Source organism: Anser brachyrhynchus (assembly GCF_964034855.1).
Source record: "Anser brachyrhynchus genome assembly, chromosome: 7".
In the NCBI taxonomy this organism is placed as follows: Eukaryota; Metazoa; Chordata; class Aves; order Anseriformes; family Anatidae; genus Anser; species Anser brachyrhynchus.
In genome coordinates this window covers 38,382,861-38,401,356 of record NC_137701.1, presented here as the reverse complement: position 1 = coordinate 38,401,356, position 18,496 = coordinate 38,382,861, and the positions used below count along the sequence as shown (strand labels likewise).

At 39.5% G+C, this 18,496-nt stretch overlaps 1 protein-coding gene across 5 annotated transcripts in view; it reads right to left on the bottom strand.

Moving 5' to 3' along the window:
• LOC308197854 (uncharacterized protein) overlaps positions 1 to 18,496 on the bottom strand; it is a 120,179-nt gene that overhangs the window by 79,447 nt on the left and 22,236 nt on the right. For 4 of the 5 annotated variants that reach the window (XR_013953377.1, XR_013953378.1, XR_013953379.1 and 1 more), the window contains 2 exons: positions 14,476 to 14,642; positions 7,099 to 7,248 (listed from right to left, as the gene is read on the bottom strand). The gene's annotated coding sequence lies outside the window, so the exon portion shown is untranslated. The remainder of the gene's footprint in view (positions 1 to 7,098; positions 7,249 to 14,475; positions 14,643 to 18,496) is intronic. The other variant, XR_013953380.1, reaches the window with a different exon arrangement.

Sequence of the window (18,496 nt, the reverse complement as noted above, 5' to 3'; positions counted from 1 at the left end):
TATTTCATGCTTTCGGATACTGTAGTGAAATAATAATCTATTGTAACTCGCAAGAAAAAAAAATGTTACTTTTGGTTTAGGGCACTTTAATAGCACAGAATGCAATACACCTTCAGTGAGCATAAAAACAAATGACTGGAAGTTGCTAAAAGGGGAACATGCCTTTTCGTCTGTGCAACATTAGGAATAGAGAAAGAGCATCACATTTCTCATCCAAAAGCAGGAATGACAGAAAGAAGGAGGATGCACGGCTACCTCTCCAGTGCAGGCGGCTCCCAGGAATTATCCATGGCAGAAAAGCTCAGATTAAATACTTGCACATTAATGCTTCAGCAGCATTCAGATACTGTCTCTGTACAGACATAGTGAGTAAATATTAGCATATGTGGTTACTCCTGGGAAGATTAGGGAGTCATCAAATACGGCCGTCCCCAGTGCTCTGCATACAGTGAGGGTATTAGAAAACTCCCTTTTTTAGGTATTTGTGGGGAATATCACTTCTTTATTCTTTTCTTTTTCCTTTTCATTTAAAATCGAAATTGCTATAATTACTATATCTAAAGATGATCATTTCAGGACTGGCGTTACAGCCACAGAAATGCCACGGCTTTTTTGGTTTATGTATCACGAATCTGAAAAATACAGTATGGTCCTCCTGAAATGGCATTACTGGGGTAAAGCTATGGAATAAAAGCTGGGCAAATATTTTCCTTGTACTCATCAGTAGCTGGCTGTTGACAAATACACTACCTAGAGTGGTAATGCAGGATAATGCTGTCATTACTGCAGGATAAACACTGCAGTTGCAGTGCATCACTATAGATCTTGCAAAATAGAGTGCTTGGGGAGAATTTGTCCTTGTATACAACATCTTTCAACTATTTCGCCAATCAGCATAGAAATAATTGCAGAAGTGAGTGGTGAGCTAGTTTCAACAAAATATAGGAGCAAAATATACACACAATACATAACAAAATAATTTGAACTGCTGAAAGTAGAGATTCCCCACTTTTTTTTTTTATTTTATTTTGTTTTTTGAATCATTAAAATAAAGGGAGTGGACTGGACAGAACAAGATTTCTGTCTGTCTTCTTCACTTTCTGGTTTCACATCGGACATAAAACAGAACGGGTGTAATAAGCTATTCTCTTATTTTTCTTCCATCCATCTGGAAACAAGAACTACCAGAAGTCTGACAAGAAAGCCTGATCTCCAGCCAGATTTCTAGAAATGTTAATAAGAGTTCCTTATTCAAAAAGCACCTTCAAAACTTCTGAGGTTCTTTTCCTGATGGTTCAGATGTCTCATCATCTACCACAATTATTTCTGGAAAAGGTCCAAGAGGTGCCCTACAGAATTCTGCTACCACATCTAATGAAACACACAGCTCTGCATAAATATATAGATACATTATACATAAGCATGATAATGCTGGTGAGTAGAGATTAAGAATAAAACCTTTTGTAAAAACTTCAAGACCAACATAAAATTCATAAGAACACCATGAACATTTCTCTTGTGGGCTCTGCTCAAAATAGTTTTATGGGGAGAGAGTATTCCCTTTGCTTAGGCGTCAGCTCAGAGCTTTCTGGATGCAAACCAGAAAGGTCCCAGAGACACCCTGGTGATGGGGAAGCATCACAAGGGCTTGGCTTGCCCTTAGGTGATGTGTCCCATCCATCAGAAGCTGGAGATTGTAATTCGGACAGAACTTGCTGCCCATAGGGCCTCAGGAAAAAACACCGTAGACCCCCCAGGCTCAGACAGACCTCCACCATCAGGCAGCCAGGGCAGTGGTTCCTTGCCTGTGCCTCAACTGGGTGAACTTTACGATGAAGCAGGACCCGTAACTCTGAGCAGTGCCACATCACAGCAGCGGAGCACCACAAGCAGAATTTCCCTGCTCCATTTTGTGAGGAGCAAGTTAATGGTGCTATCGACATCTTCTGTGATATACGTCCTGTGATCAGTGCAATTACTGCATGTCATCACCACTGTAAATTTACCCAGGCTGAAAACATTTTAAACTTAAACTGCATACTTAAGAACTACTATCCACCTCCTCTTTGTAAATTAGCTATATGATTTATCTGTGGGAACCATTTCAAAAAGTATACATTCAGAAATACATATACCACATGATGTCTTTTCCATATGGCATCTCATAATTATTTTGCTGTGTGTGAACATGATGAAAACAGTTTCATAATTCTCTAAGGGTTAGGGTAAATTATTTCAATTAGACATATTTCAGAGCAAACATTACCTTAGGGTTTATTAATAATAGTACCTGAGAAGGAACAGCTGCCTTTTAAGCAGCAAGAGCTGTCAGCTTCTCACTGCCCCCCCGTAGCACCCCTTTTGTGACTCTAAAAAAATGGCAGATTTTCTCATGCTTTACCTAAACAGAGAACTTGGCAGCAGAGACCTGGTTGTAATCCTCAGCAAGGGAGCTGGTGGGTGGATTTTTTCTCTATAAACTCTTGTATAAACCACACCAGTCTCCTGGTATTTATTTTGTGTAATGTTGGAAATCATACACAGATCCAACAGGCCATGTAAAGGAGTTTTGTAACTTCCTGAAACCCTTTCAGGCGAAATCTTTTCTCCAACAGTGGTCCCAGGTCGTTGGGATATTATCACCATTTTTAAGGGCCAGGTTCCTTGGCTATTTGTAATAATATAACTTTGAAATTAGGAAATGAAAATCTAAATTAGATCAGCTAATTATTAGGAATTATTAATGGAATTATTAAAAAGAAAATTAGCTTGACTGTCAAAGTATACAGACAAATTTGTAAGCACCGTGCTTACAAGCAGCCTGCCTTGCAGTTTTTTTGTGCCCTATTCCTCATCTAGCAGTTTTTATATATTAATACTGTCATATGGCATGCACTGATTTTGAGCTACAGCTTCTGTGACTACGCCTCCCTGCAAGGAATACTTCTATTTTTAAAGACAAATGCCTAAGAATCACTTAGGTGCATCCAAGTCCCTAAAAACCTGAAGTGGAATTGCACTGAGAGCCATGGAAAATCCCTGCCTCTCCTCACCCCACACCACTGGCAAGGGATGAGAGAACTGACCCTGAATACACAGTCATTACAGCTGGGTTGAGAAAAGGGACAGAGTTAAGTCCGTTGGCTGATAAATAATGCAGGTACAATCACAGAGAGTGTTGGTGTGACTGGCTCCTCATTACAAACTGTGGGCTGGAATAAAATTTGCTGTGGACCTGTGGGTCTGAGAGTGTGAGGTAGGGGATCAGCCCCCATCAGCTCCTGTCCAGGACCACGTATGGAGGAAGGCTGAAGGCACCCCGTATGGAACAATGAAAACTGAAGCTGAGAGGCCTCTAATAACATCTGTGAAAGAGTTTTAGAATAAATATGCTGAGAAATCAGCTCTCACCTTGACCATTGGTTGTGGCTGTCTCATCCCTAGAAGTGCTCAAGGCCAGGCTGCATGGGGCTTGGAGCAACCTGATCTAGTGGGAGATGTCCCTGCCCGTAACAGGGAGGTTGGAACTGGATAAGCTTTAAGGTCCTTTCCAATCCAAAGTATTATATGATTCTGTAACCCTCAGTCTTTGAATCCTGCAGTCCCTGTGCGCATATGAACTGAGTTAGAGTGGGCTTCTAATTCATTTAGTGTATCACTGCCATCACCTTTAAATATATATGTATATTTATATATAAATAGCATAAAAAAATAGAAAGGGAATGTACATACATACCTAATTGTAGGTATAAAAATATACATATACATGATTGCTTGAAAGCCAATACGAGGATATCTAGAATGCTTAGTTATCACCTGGCCAAACATGACAGTTCCACTACATCATTATCATACTTTAATCTTTTCATCTAAGCTACAAGAGGAAAAAAGCATTTCCAAATAGAAAAAATGATTGCTAAAAGGCATTCAAGCTATAAAATATTTCCTTTTGGTTCAGGTCCTAGTATTTTTGCCTGGCTCAGGTTCAGGCAGCTCTATAACTTTGCTGAATGATTTCCAAAGGGCCTCTTGCCCATATCTTTGTGCAAGAACATTCACATTTAGCCTTGAAATTGCCACTTAAAAGACATGAAAACTGTTTGCTTCTCTGTCTACTATGGTGTGTGGATTTGCCTGCGACTTCTCCAGGAGGACCCTCACCTGGTCCCAGCCCCACAAAGACCTTTGATACTGGGTGCTGCAGGCTTGAAGGACAGGACTTTCTCTCCCACCTGCTTGTCCTGCTCCGGTGTGTAGAAACTGATAGAAAGCAAATGACTAAGAACCCTGAGCCTCGGATCCCTTTAATACTTTGGAAAAACAAGCCATTTTTTCTCACATTTGGACTTTGAAACTACTATTTCATTGGGGAAGAGCATATTCTCAGTCATGGAGACTTCTAATCTCTTTCTCCTTGTCATGCAAGGAAGAGATTGCTATAACAAGACCTCTAACCTTTGCTTTCTTCTCTATTTAATCCCATTATTTATTCTTTTTTTTTTTTTCATAACCAAACTTCATTACAGTTCAGATGCTTTTATACTTTTCAAAATACCACACTTAGCTGAGTTCAATTTTTTGGACAACTATGCTGAAGAAATGAAGCTTACACATCAGCCCTCTCTGCCAGACCTTTCCTTCCTTAACCATGTGAAAATTCACTGGCTTACTTCAATCTAATTCAATAGAGAGATAGAAGCCCTGAAGATAATTAAATTCCTGTAAGTTCTGCAAACATTGGCAGCTGGAGACAGGTAGGAGATTAAAAGGAGTGCCTCTGCTGCAGGAGTCTTTACAAGGCTCTACAGCACCATTTCTGTTATCTTGGCCTTGGCCAAGAGGCACGTGTAAGGTTCTGCATGGTGCCCAGCCTCTCGTGCAAGCAGAAGTTCAGGGGAAACTGAGGCATTGTTTGTAGGTTCTGTGGAGGGACTGGAGGCAATGCAAGAAGGTGAAGATGTTGGTACCTGGTGGTAGTAGGGAAATGAGGGACCCAAATACATAGGAAATAAAGCTTCAGAAATTCTGTCTGAGGTAACAATGTTTATATTGCTCTCCTCATTTCTACAACTGCTGATTCTCAAAACCTTGTTCCACCTATTTTTTTACAGGGCAATACAAGAGCAACCAAACTGACATGACTGCCTGATATCCACAGTGGAAAATTTTATACCCGATTCTACACCTGTGCACAAAATTTTGTCATCTGCCTGTTGTTTTTGAACCTTAAAGCTTATAGCAGCCACGCAGCAAATGCTTATATCACAATTCATCTGTACTGTAACTTCTTGCATACTGCAGAGCTTGTGCTACTCTTGTACCTGTTCATAGTAATGTCGCACGAGTGACTCGGGTATATATTCGTGCTCAGCAATTACACACTCTCCTCTATTGGCAATGGGACTAGACTAGGAGTCAGGAGACAGACTTCCATCTGTTAGTAAAAGGTTGTGGGACTGCAGAAAGTTGGTGTTGTTTTTTTCCCCCCCTCTGTCCTTCTTTTTTCCTCTCCCACACTTTGCCTCTTTTATTAGTTCAAGCTAAAAGTCCTTGGGCGGAAAGGCCTTTTTTCACCAGATGTTTGCATGAGCCTAACACATTGGGAGCCCTTTCTTAGTTGAAGTCCAGATGGCCTATTGCAAAGCAGATAATAACAAGACTCTAGCAAACACTGATGTTCTTGTATCTGTATGACAACATCACCTTTGAAATGGGAATACTCATCTGTGTATGCTGTAAGAATACATTTTCACTTGTGTATTTAGCTGTGATAGGTCCACTAAAATACAAACATAAGATCTTAAAAGTATCTCCATCAAAATTAATGGACAGTCTGACAGAGATCAAATTTGTCTTCTGTGAAGAGATTAATAATCTGAAAGCTCCTGAGCTTTTGCCATGCCTGTCTTGTTTCTGCTCTGCTGTACCCAGCCTGCTAACAAAGCATCTCTTCCCTTATTCCATGGGGGAGACAGGACTTCTCATAAACGTTGTCTACCACCCACAAGCCTGGCTCAAGACCCATCTATAAATTTCCTTTGCCTTTTGAAGAGAAGAAATTTTCCTTGACGAAGGTGATTATCAGGTATTAAAGGCTAATCTTATAATAAATTTGTGAATTAGTAAGCCTACTTCTTAACTAGTCAAAAGCAAATCCCTCTTGCTCATACCTTGTTATGTTAGCACTGCATGTTATCGTATCACTGGTATTTAATCGTTTGTCAGGGAAAAAAAAATCTCAAGCAGAGATATTCACTTGCTGACATGAGCCAGGGTGGTAAGGTTACTCATCATAATGTGTTTTTCAGATTATTTCATTTAATCCCAATGGGTTTTTATTTTGTGTGTCAATTTGTACAATAAAGTTCTGTTTTATGAGATTGAGTTTGCTTGTATGTTGTCAGTGCACTTAATCAAAATCAGAAATGCTTAATTCTTTCTAAGGTCCTAATTCTGTTCTGCAGTACGGTGTTGTGTGCCCTCAGTGAGAGAAAGTCAGTGTAATCTGACACAAATTTCAAAGGCCTCCCTGAAGTGTTTCCCTGCATGAAGGGAGGAGGAGGGATATGGTTGAACATCAGCTTTTGAATTGCCCCATTTTGAAGGGAAGGACAATCAGAAACACTTGGACCCACTTCTAATACCCCGCAGTCTGGATGCACGGCTTGATTCAGGTCCATCTGTACCCAAAAGCAGGAATAAATTATGCATGTGAGGGGCTGCAGCAGCCTTCGCATTAAATATTGATCTGCTGGTCCTCTGCCATTCTGCAGGCCCGCGCATCTCCAGATCCACCTGTCTGCACCACGGTGACGGCAGCTCCCTGAGGAGGGGCTTTCACGTTGTGCACACAGCCTATCGTCCAAAATAGGTGGATCTACAGCAAATTTCCTCAGTGTAATTTATTCCACACCCTTGCTAGCATAACAAGTGTTCCCGAGCCTCCATGGATATGTATTCAAGAGGGAGCTGTCTGTCTACATTTCATTTTACATTTCCTTCAGCTAGTTCAGAGATCCATAAGCAAAATCCAGCACCCAGGGACATCTGAGAGGACTTTGAATTCATAAACAATAAATGGTTTACAATCATCCATACCTTAACATTTTCATCTCTGGCAGATAGAGCTTGGATAACTGGTTTTGGGCAACATGCAGACTCTGTGTAATACAGGTTTATTCAACAATACTGAGTACCTTGTTTGACTTAGCTGTTTTTGAGCAGAGGTTGAGGGTGTCAGAAGGTTACCTGAGGGAGAAGAAAGAAAGAAACACATAAAAACCTCCCCAAAGTGAGGACACATGCTGAATGCAGGGTAAGATCTCCATGTCCCCTCTCCCATTGCTGGTCTGGCAGCCAAGGCTACCTTTCAGAGAGATGGAGCATACACAGCACCCTATTCGAAGGAGCTACTCGGAGATGTGATCCATTCTCAGGTCTCATGACTGAGAACGAAGGAAAACAAGAAGGTGCGGGGAAGCCCTGGAAACACTGTTTAGTGCCCTGTGGCTGGGCAGAGTGGAGCTGTGGACCACATGTGCTGCTTAGACCTCCCTACCCTTGCAAAGACCCAAGAGATGGGCAAACCCCCAAGACTTCAAGGGTTGACTCTCCCATTTATCCTGCAATACGACACGAGCTATGGCCACCAAAGAAATACCCTTTCCTGCTCATTCTGTAGCAGTTCTCCTACTGCTACCATCTCCAGATGTCAGTCCTCAAGGTACATCAGAAAACTTGGAGCAGACCTCTTTTCCAGCCCTCTTGCTTGTCTAATCCACCTATCAATACGTTCTCTGGTAACAGTGATGATATTTGTTTGAGACTATGACTGAATCAAACCTCTGAAGTATTAAAAAAGTATTAAGTAATTTCTCTTACAATAAATAACTGTGAGTGATTTTCACAGTATTTCTTGGTTATGCCCAGATTTCTATGGTGCAGTGAGTCATTAAAAACATGCCCAATTGTTTGACACTCCAGACATATAGACACACAAGACATATTCAAACAGGCATATGGGTAGCCTGGCCAGAAAGGCTGAAAGGGTGGCATGGTCAGGATCAAGATCTGATAGGCCATTTCATCTAAACACTTCCTGGCTAAGTCACATACTGGAGTTTTTCCACACCTGAAAACACAGAATATTGCTGGAAATCACATAATAAACATTTGCTGTGTGCACATTGAAACCAGATAGTTAAAGCTGAGTTTGTAAGAGTTTTCTATTATAGTTCCATTTTTTTCTAAATTCAACAAAAACCAAAAATGCACAAGATTGCAGAAAACACAATAAAAATGTAGGAGAATGTTCTTGTTTTCACAAAAAGATTTAGTTTTAGCTTTTGGGAAGAGAGTGAGCTCGGCTGACATTTTCGCATAACCAGTACATCCTTTCCTCACTGCTGCACCGATCGAGTTCAAAATAACTGAATAGAAATAACTAGCGGGCCAGTTGTGGATCTGACATTCAGAATTAAGCAGATGGTAAGCACAAAAATACAGTCTGGGTTAAATAGTGACCACATTTGCCAGAAGCACAGACATAGAAACCCTAGCCACATCCAGATCATAGGCGGAGCACATACAGATCTACCAAAACACTAAGAGCAGAATTCAGTATAAATTATTCTGTCTTAATAGTACATGGACATCTGACAGTATTTTTCTTTTATGCAGTTTTTCTTCAAAAGGATGGAATTTCACTCTGTGCTGGACACTTTGGCCAAGTGCTTTTTCCCAAATGGATGCAATCCCCTTTCTGATCTGAGTGCCTAACACCAGTCTCCTACCATCTCGTCCAGACACGCTGCCCCACTGCGCTGACGGCTAGGAGGTGATATTTAAAGCAATGCCAATTGAGCACAACAGGGGATAGGAAGAGCAGAAGCAACAGAAGGAGGATTTTGCAAGAGCTTGCTAGGTCATGTTAAACTCCTTCTCTGGCCACATCCAGTGTCCAGCCCGTATGTCTGAAAATCTTGCTTTAAGCCTTTGTTATTTATTTGGAAATTTACTGTGGCTGTGGTTTGACTCTGAACTTCAGAGCTATTCTTTAATTGATATAGTGCACTTCATCCTTCATAAACAATAATCAAAGGTGCCAATGCCTTGGAGGACAGGGAGGCAGATGATCAATACTAGTGGATGACCAGGTCTCTGTAGGAATGTTACTTATACATCAAAATTTATACTGAAGAAGAGAAAGCAAGTCTGTAAGAGCTGTATTTATTAGTTAAAAGACTCATACCTTTGGCTAAGCATCAGTAAAAGCCTCATAGACAAACTTCTTTGTTTCTGGCAGAAATAAATATTTATTATTGCACTGGGAAAAAATACTCTTACAAAGCCTAACTATTTTAATAAAAAATTTAATATGTTTATTTCTTCCAGACAGGAGATAAAAAGCTGTCAGACAAATAATGGTTTAAATTACAGTGAGATGTTTTCTTTACCTAATCTTTCTTTTTCTTCTTTCCCAAAATCTATGTGACATGCTCAGAATTTTTATTTTTAGCAAGAGATGTCAAGGAAACACTTTATAGTAAGTGGCTGTTCACTATTAATTCTTTTGTTATTAAACTTGGGAACATTAATTAACACTAATCGTTTTGGCACTAATATAGATTTCCCACAATAAATTCTTTACACACATATACAGACCCTATAATCTAATCAAGCAATTTTCTCCTACCTATTCAGAAGGGAGAAAAAGAGCAAGATTGTTATTTCTCTTTTCTTTTTTCTTTTTTTTTTTTTTATTCTGAGAAGGAGGAGGTGCAGAAGAAACTGCTAATGGGACCGTGTAAGAACTATATAAGAAGAGAGAAAAACAATAACTATTGCCACAGACAGTGTATGTTGTACTCAATCAGGAGCTGTATGTTGTAAAAGGTAACACTGAAATTCAGTAAGGAGATAGATGTAAGTAGCTCTAAGTATCAAGGAAATGTATGGCTCTGCAAAAGCTGGAGTAATAATAAAACTTTGTTTCTTCTTAAGAAAGAAAAAAAAAAAAACTTCTAAAATAATTTAGTAACTACCATGTTGATTTCTAGTGCAGCTCTGATACAGCCCAAATTTCCAGTGCAGTGGATGAATGTTGCTATGTAGTGAGACAAGTATAACAGAAATTTATCAAAGAATCTTCCTTATAAAGAAGAAATTGAAAGTTTCAAATGCTAATGCAAATTTTGGACAAGCTAATCATGGGAGTATGAGCTGCTCTGTAGGATTCTGATATTTTGCATAGTACAAAACTGGGCTGTTGAGCTCTTGTTGAACATGCCACGATCAGATTTACTGATTTTTCATATTGGCAGGTACATTCTTTAAACCATTGCAAATAATTTTGCAAAATAAGGTTGTCATTACTCCTCAGATGCCCTAATTTGAATTAACATGATGAATGAATATACTGTATTTCTCAGAACAAGCAAGCTGCAAGCTCCATCTTAAGCGTGGAAGCTACAGTGTGACTGATTAAGTATGTACACTGCTTGCCAAATCTCTGCAGATCAACATAGGACTTAAATCTCACTTTCACTTTTAGACTTATAATTATTCTCAGAATGAAGTTTCCATAATGAATAGCTAAAACCATTTATTTCAAATACTGATTTACAACTGGAGGCCTTACATTAATACATGTCTTAGTCACTTTGGGCCTTCACTACTAATCAAGCTCTGTGCAGGTAGAGGAGAGAAAAACTGTGTGATGATACCCTTCAGTGGTACAAGGTCCAGACAGCACCCTGAAGTCCAAAGTCATTCATCCAAAATCCAGCAGCAAAGCATTACACCCCAATCCAGCAGTTCCTTTCTTATCACTTGGTAGATTTAATGTTAGATTTAATTTCTTTAGACCATCCTTGCAAAACCTGAACAAATTAGATTTTAATTTCTCTCCTCAGGCCTTTTCCCATGCCTTCCCTCTCCAACTCCCATGGTTCCTGTCTCTGAGCTTCAGAAAAAAAAAAAAAATCCTTTTAATCCCAAGGACTCAGATGTCTTTCACTACTCTTTCAAATCATTCTGGAAATGCACACTTTTAACATAAAATTCAACCCTTAAGAAAAGATAGATTTTTAAAATTTTCCTCCAGAAAATCACTGAACTGGCATGACATATCACAGCTTGATCAATTCTTATATGCCATTTCACATCCTAAATCTAGCTACTGTCCTTACAGATTGCAAACCACTTCTTCTAGTAGGCAGCTCAGAAGTATTTTTAAGGAATCTGCAACCTGGACAGCTGCAGAGATGATGTGCAGGTTCTAGACCATCTATGTGCAATGGTGCATGGATGGACTCAGCTCATACAACTTCCTTAATGAAATCCTTTAAGGAGCAGAAATAACGAGACATGAGGTCTCCATGATCCTCCACAGCAGGTTATACCATTCTTGCTGATGAAACTATTTCAAGATTAGTTTTTCCAGTATTTCAGTACCTTCCATAGGTACAAAGCAATTCTATGGAAAACACCAGCTTAAACGCAGCATGAAAACATTTTGATCTGGCAAAAGCAGGGGCTTTGCTCTTTGCTTACATTAAATATTCACAATGTACTTGGCCAGGCTCTCAGTGAGCATTTCCTGATTTACACTAGGTGAGGATCCAGCCTTTGTAGGTAACGAGCTTTTGAGAAACATTTAGTGTATAAAGAGACGGTATTTTACAGGTGCTGGTGGAGTATGCATAAGAGCACACATAAATTCCTTGCTGGAAGACCCTGACTACTACAGCTCTGCCTGAAAGTCCAAACAGACCAAAATTGCACTGAGGCGGTGTACCAACATGGTTTCCCATCTGCTCGGTGGATAAATTGCACCAAATTCCCCGCTAGTAACATTCAAGGGCGTATGAAAGCTGTACGAAAACACCTCTTTTACATTTCCCTCCATCCATCCTGCCACGAAGGCAGCCTGCCTTCTCTCAAGGAGCCCCTATGTCTCAAATGAGTGTAATCACACCAGCAATCCTCCAGCACTATGACACGGAACACACAGCACTACCTCACATACATTATTTGATAACGTTTTAGCACTGAACTGCTTTCGGTACCCATCAGCCCATGGGTTTTCCTCCTCCCAAGATGTCACAGAGTTATTGACATTGACAGAACCAGGTTAGCAGCGATTAAGGGAACACTACAAATTCCTGCCTCTAGCATGAGTGAATATACAAATGCTTTTTTTCCTTTCTTCCTTCTCTCTCTTTTTTTTTTTCTTGAGCTTAAAGTTCACAAATTCTGAAAAACAACAGGTTTCAGTACACGTTATTGCAAAACACACTGCAAAGGTGCATAACTTCTTGCACCCTATCTAAGTCCAGTCTGGATTCCTGGATTCAAAAGGGTTTTGTGAAGAGATAAATTCTGCTAATTGATTTTCAGCTGCACAAAAACAGTGTCAGTAGAAAAGTCAAGCTGAGATTGCATAGCACATCTCTGTAATAAGAAAAAAATCCAAATTGTGAAAAATGCAGTTTTCTCTAGTTATGCCAGAACTAGGAAGAGCCACCCTAGTCCCAATATTAGCCTAACATATTCTGAAAAAAAATACAAGAGACTATCAAAATTTCCAATAGTGCATTTTAGCATTTTCAAGCAATTCATATGTGATTCAGAAGCTTATGGTTACCTTCTGGCAAAAACAAAAAAAAAAAATCCAAACATTTTTAGCTTCTACTATAGAAGAGACAAAATGCCTGTGACTTAGAGAACCTGTCAAAAGTTATAAGCATAAACACCACAATTTTATATCTCCAGGATGAACTTCAAATACACAGAACAGCCCCTGGTTTTAATCTTATTTTTTCCCTTAATAATTGACCTACATAAGAGACCAAATCCTTGATACTTTTTGGCACAATATACATTTCCCTTACATGTACTGTAGAGTTGTCACTAATTTCCCTAACCAATCATTGCAGAAGAATGAGGACTGGAGCAGTACTGTGGCTGCTGCAGTATTGACAAGGGGGGGGGGGGGTGGGTGTGGTGAGAAAAGAAAAAAAAGGCCCTCCCAAAAAAATAAAAAATGAACAACCTGGTGGAAATTTCAATCCATTAGCAGCACTGAGCTTGCCAGTTCTTTACTGCAGCATTTGACAAGGCTCTGAGCCAGAGATTAAGGCACGTCTCCCGAGGAAGGAAAAGAACAGGAGCTTCCACACTTCATTAAGGATAAGTTTTATTTGCAAACTGCCAGCCCACAGAGTGGCACTGACTTTTGGGTCATGGAAAAGGTTGCAGTTGTGCGCTCGAACTGTGCCAAGCTGAGCTAGATAATACCCTTAGAAAAGCAAATCAAAGAAAAAATGATAAGAAAATTAGGGAAATCCATGATCACAAATAAGACTAAAATAGGACTTGAAATGTAGCTTGTGCTCCAGTCAGCTTTTTCCCCCTCAAAACTTGTACTAAAGCAGGACAAGTGCCCAAAACAACAGGGAGCAGTTAACTGTAAAATGTATATTCATGCTGTATTTTTTTCATAATTTAAACATACATGCTCAGAATTATTCCACATTGATTTCTTTAACAACGTTAATATCCCTATAGAGTCAAGCCTTATCATTATTTGATCCTTTGCCAAAGACTGTACTGGCATTCCATGACCATATACATTTTTCACTAAGCTATTGTGTGTGTGTTGTTTTTGTTTTGTTTTGTTTTCTTTTCTTTTCTTTTGTTTTCTTTTCTTTTGTTTTGTTTTCTGGCTTGTTTTTCAAAATCTGAATAGAAATGCATAGCTTATACAGTTGAAAGTATAAATCATAAATCACTCATCATAAAGGGCCAATATTCAAGTCTTTATTTGGTATTTGCACTGGCAATTTCCCAATCGTTTTCAAATGGAGTTGTATTTGAGTAAAGACATGGATGCCAGTAAAGGTAAGTTACCTCCACTCCAGGAAAAGGGGCTTTAGCAATAATCCTTTGTGTTAGGTACCAGATCTTCTTTACACTAACGTCATTAAGATAGTTTGCAGTGAAGGGTTTTCAATAACTAAGAAAAAAAGTGCCCAGAGAAACAATACTGGGAAATTTGCCTAAAGTAGGCAAATTATATAGTTGAGATATACATGACCAATTTTCTTCATTTTGAACATGCATATGTGCACTAACAGGGATCATCAACAGACCTTTGAGTTGCTCAGCCTTGGCACCCAGCTGGTATGGTCGCAACCACTATTACAGCTATTGCCCATTGAGTAACCTATTGCAAGCATTTTCCATGCACTCAGAAACTATAGGAAGAAAGAATAAAAAATTACAATGTCTTTTATTGCTTTGGCATATCCACTCTTCTCATATGGATATAGATGGTGACAGGAGCTTGATTTGGAAGAGTCTGGATTTGAACAGCTCACAAACAGAAAAGAATCTAAAAAGGAATGGCAGCATGGAAGGCCTACAGCAGATGCTGATGCTAACCTACAACTCTCCCAGCATCGTTCATCTCACCTGGCAGCCCTCCTGTGCATCCTGGCTCGGGGATGAGGGACCCTGGACATGGTCTTTCCTTCCAGCAGTCTCTCCGCATCTGGATGAGTGCAGCAAGCGATACTGGCAGAAGTTTAGGTGCAGCTTCATCATAATCTAAGATTATGGCTGTATATCATCTTCAATACCTAAAGCAAAGCAAAGCAATTACATTTTTTTCTTAACCTGTAACTGAACTAAAGCCATTTATGGACATAAAACGCTCCTGCTTTGTTCTCTGCTTTTCTTTATTACCTATTAAAATATGAACTTGATTACATACTGATACACAGAGAAACAATAATTTTTGAAGTACTGCAAGCACATCAATCTCCATGGAATTTCTCTTTCCTTTATTTGTTTAAAAAATGCATGCAGATCTTGCAGTATCCAGTTATATTTCCCATGTCCATGGAACAATCCATCTTTTTCAACCATGGCTTAGTGGCAGTCCTCCAATGAACTTCCTGATCTTCCATGTTTTTCAGCCCCTAACGAGAATTGGTACCAGTACTTTCAGCCTAACCCAACGTGTCATGATATCATGACAATTATAACTGGCAGCAGAAATGGCACCCCAGCTCAGACTAAACAAAGGTGACAATCTTTAGTAAGCATCATTAATGAGATCAGTAGAAGATTTACTTTGCTCCATTCCCAGAACCATTGTTATGCTCTCCATGGTCACACAGGGAAGGGGAAATCAACAGCTGTAAAGAATTTGTCTTTTTTTATCTTGTCCTTTCAGGATAACCAAGTCTGTGACCTCTGGAGGAACAGTCAAACTATTTGTAAAGCTGAGAGGAAGGCTCAGTTTTGATTCAAGCTTCATGATTAAAATTATCAGAAAAACACAGTATTCATCCAGGGAAGAAGAATGGCATCTCCTCTTAGTCTTATGAGCTGAGAGAGAATCAGTGATTGGGAAAAACACCAAAAACTTACAAGAGAGAACTTTTGAACTGTTTGCCAATTTTGCTTTGTTCCTATAAATTTTCTTCACTTGCCATGTTCCTTTTGCAAGAAAAAAAAAAAAACCTATAAACATTAGTTAGCTTTGTGGTGAGGTGTTTTTCTGCCAACCTGAGGTTAGAAGTGGAGCTAGGATCCCAAGAGCTAGGCTTTGTATTATAGTATTGTATTTTTGATGCGGTAGTTAAAAGTCAATTACTGTTTCCATTATAAACCCTGTTTTCCAAGGGTTTATACCTCAACCATTTTCGTTTCCATCATGCTGAACTTGGCATACAAACAGTATGGATACACAAATTTTAAATAGACTAAATGAGGTTGGCCCATTTTTAGATACAGAGTAGTCAGAAACTGTTGTCAGTTGATTTTTACTCTTTGATTTTCACAAACTAAACTATAGCTTCACTTTAAAAACTGGATTACTTCAAGGAATTCTCTCTGTGGTTGGGCCTGATACCTTTTACCACTGCATTAAAAAAAATAATAATAATAGTACAAAAGCCCATTGACAAAATTCTCCTTTTAAGAGCTGATTTTCTATGTGCAATTTCAGAGGCCAGGGCTCCCAAGCCATATGTCCCACTGGAGACCAGAGTATATCAAGCCACTTATGGTTCAAAAGTGGATTTTAGCCCAGTAACTTACCTCATTTTGGAAAACTAGGGGCAAGGCACCAACTCAAAGGTCAACGTTGTCAGTAATAATCTCTCTGGGGACTTCAGGAAGCTTTGGATCTGACATAGGTGGAGGAACCATCTCACTGGTCTCCCCCATCGTGACTCAAGGCTGCTTGTGCCACGCAGGGCAGAGGGAGGGCTGTCTCACAGGCCAGGTGAGAGCCAGAACAGAGCATTCCCCGTGCAAAGACCAAAATCCAGATGGCCACTGGCTGTTCGAGCCCTCCATCTGGGGCTGCGTGTCACTCGGTAATTGCACTCAGCAGATGCTAATTGCTTAAAAGCTACTTCAGCTTAGAAAATTCACTTTGCCAAGGCCACAACGAATATTTTCTTTGACTTCAATTTCCATGCATTCCTTCCACCTGAATTTCCTGCATTTTTTCTATTAATTGAAGATAGTTGGAATCACAGAGCAATGACACAAATGTTTCACAATTCAGCTTTACCGGTGGTAGACTGACTCACATTTGGTTCATCCCTGAGAATATCCATTTCTACAGAAAAGTTTTTTTCTTCTGAAGTACAAACAACTTAGTTAATTTTTACTAGAATTGTTTCTGATGTTTTTCCCCAACATAACAGCCCTGTAGTACAAAAGCAGAACCAGCTCCTTACCTTTTAAGGTGACCAATACCATCCTGAACTTCTAAAACTGTTCCAATAGCATCTCAAACTTTTTTTTTTTGACAAATAATTTTTTAAAGTATCCCAGGAAGATATGTGAGTTTGTACTAATTTTACTGTTTGGGAAAATGAATCACAAAAAAACTGTGACTCACTCAAAATTTCACAGACGCTCAGGGTCAGAAACAGGAAGAGCACAAACATCTCTATTCCCACTGCCGTGTTTTAGGCTTTCAGTGGGTTGCTTTCCCAGGGCAGAAACTGAACAGAAACTGAACAGAAAGCTATTAGGTGTTAATCCAAATTTTGCTGATGATGACAGATTTCAATAAGCTTTAGGTCAAGATATTATTTCTCATTTATTTTGGAATAAGAGAGATATGAATCTAAGCTAATACACATGAGATCACCCGACACTGCCACCTTTCTGCACATCCCAGTTAGCATCAAGGCGAGGTACCAAGTTGGTAAGCATAACACCAACCTTCCTCACTGTTACCATTTACATGGCATAGTTAGGTTTATGCAATTTTTTCTCATGTATAATAAATAGGGCATATTACAGAGGTGGAAGGCACAGTAGTGTGTTACCATCTTCCCTTTCACAGTCTATGTGCAATCACCATAGCCTGTGTGCTCGAAGTGCATGCTCAGATCATGTTTTTGTGAACACTGACAAGAACAACTTTCTTGAAAGCTATCAAAGCCGTCCTCATTATCCTTTATGGGCTGTGCAGAAAATGTCTCCACTATTAGACATTTAACTGGAGTGCAGCAGAATGGTTTTGCTGGCCCCCTCCAGTTCTTCGGGTAAAAGCTCTGTTCATAATCAGTTTCTGCTTTTTTAATGACCCTCAAGAGGTCCCTTCTGGTACACTTCAGTTCCTTTTCTAGTGTCCCATTGATTTTACAGACTTTAGGAACTTGCTCTTAACCTTCTGCTTTTTTCCTGGATCACTGCTGAATGATTAGGCACTACACAGCCTTTTGTTACCCTGTACACTGAGAGATATCTGGAGAATTAAAACACCAGTTACAATAACATTTGCTAGAGAAAGAGAGTGCTCTTCTCTCAGGGCTATTCACCCTGTTATGTGCATGACTTTTTCTGGAGAAGAAGAATGACTTCAAACTCATAGGAAAAAAACACAGAGCTATCTACTTGGATACAAGACTGAAATTCACTCAAGAGCCTACATTTATATGTACCATGAATTTTAGCAGTAGAAGTGAAACCATTTAATGTTGGGAAGGGTGGGCCAGAGTCTGCAGTATGGTGAGCAGCATGCAAGAATAAAATATATATATATATTTATTTTTTTAAAAAAAGAGGATTTTAAAGGATTTCCCAACCAAAGTGTTTTCAGTTATCTGATTTGATTCACATGGAGCCACAACAGTGCCAAAAGTATGTTTGTTATGGTGGTTCTGTTTATTTGCTTGTTTGTTTTTTAAGTTAGAGTAGTTGGAGAAATACGGCTCTTAAGACGTGCCAGGTAAATTCAAACAGAAGGATGCTTGGTGTAAGGACTTCCTCTAAACCACAGTATAGCAGCGGTACAAGCTGTGATTGCATGTGGTGTTCCTCCAAAACCTCTGACCTTGCTCAAATGCTCTCACCTCACCAGGATCCTGCTGCAGGAAGGACTGATCATCCCTATGTAATTTTAGGACCACTTCCTTCACTATGTATTCCCCAGGAAATGTATTAAGAGTTGATTAGTTCC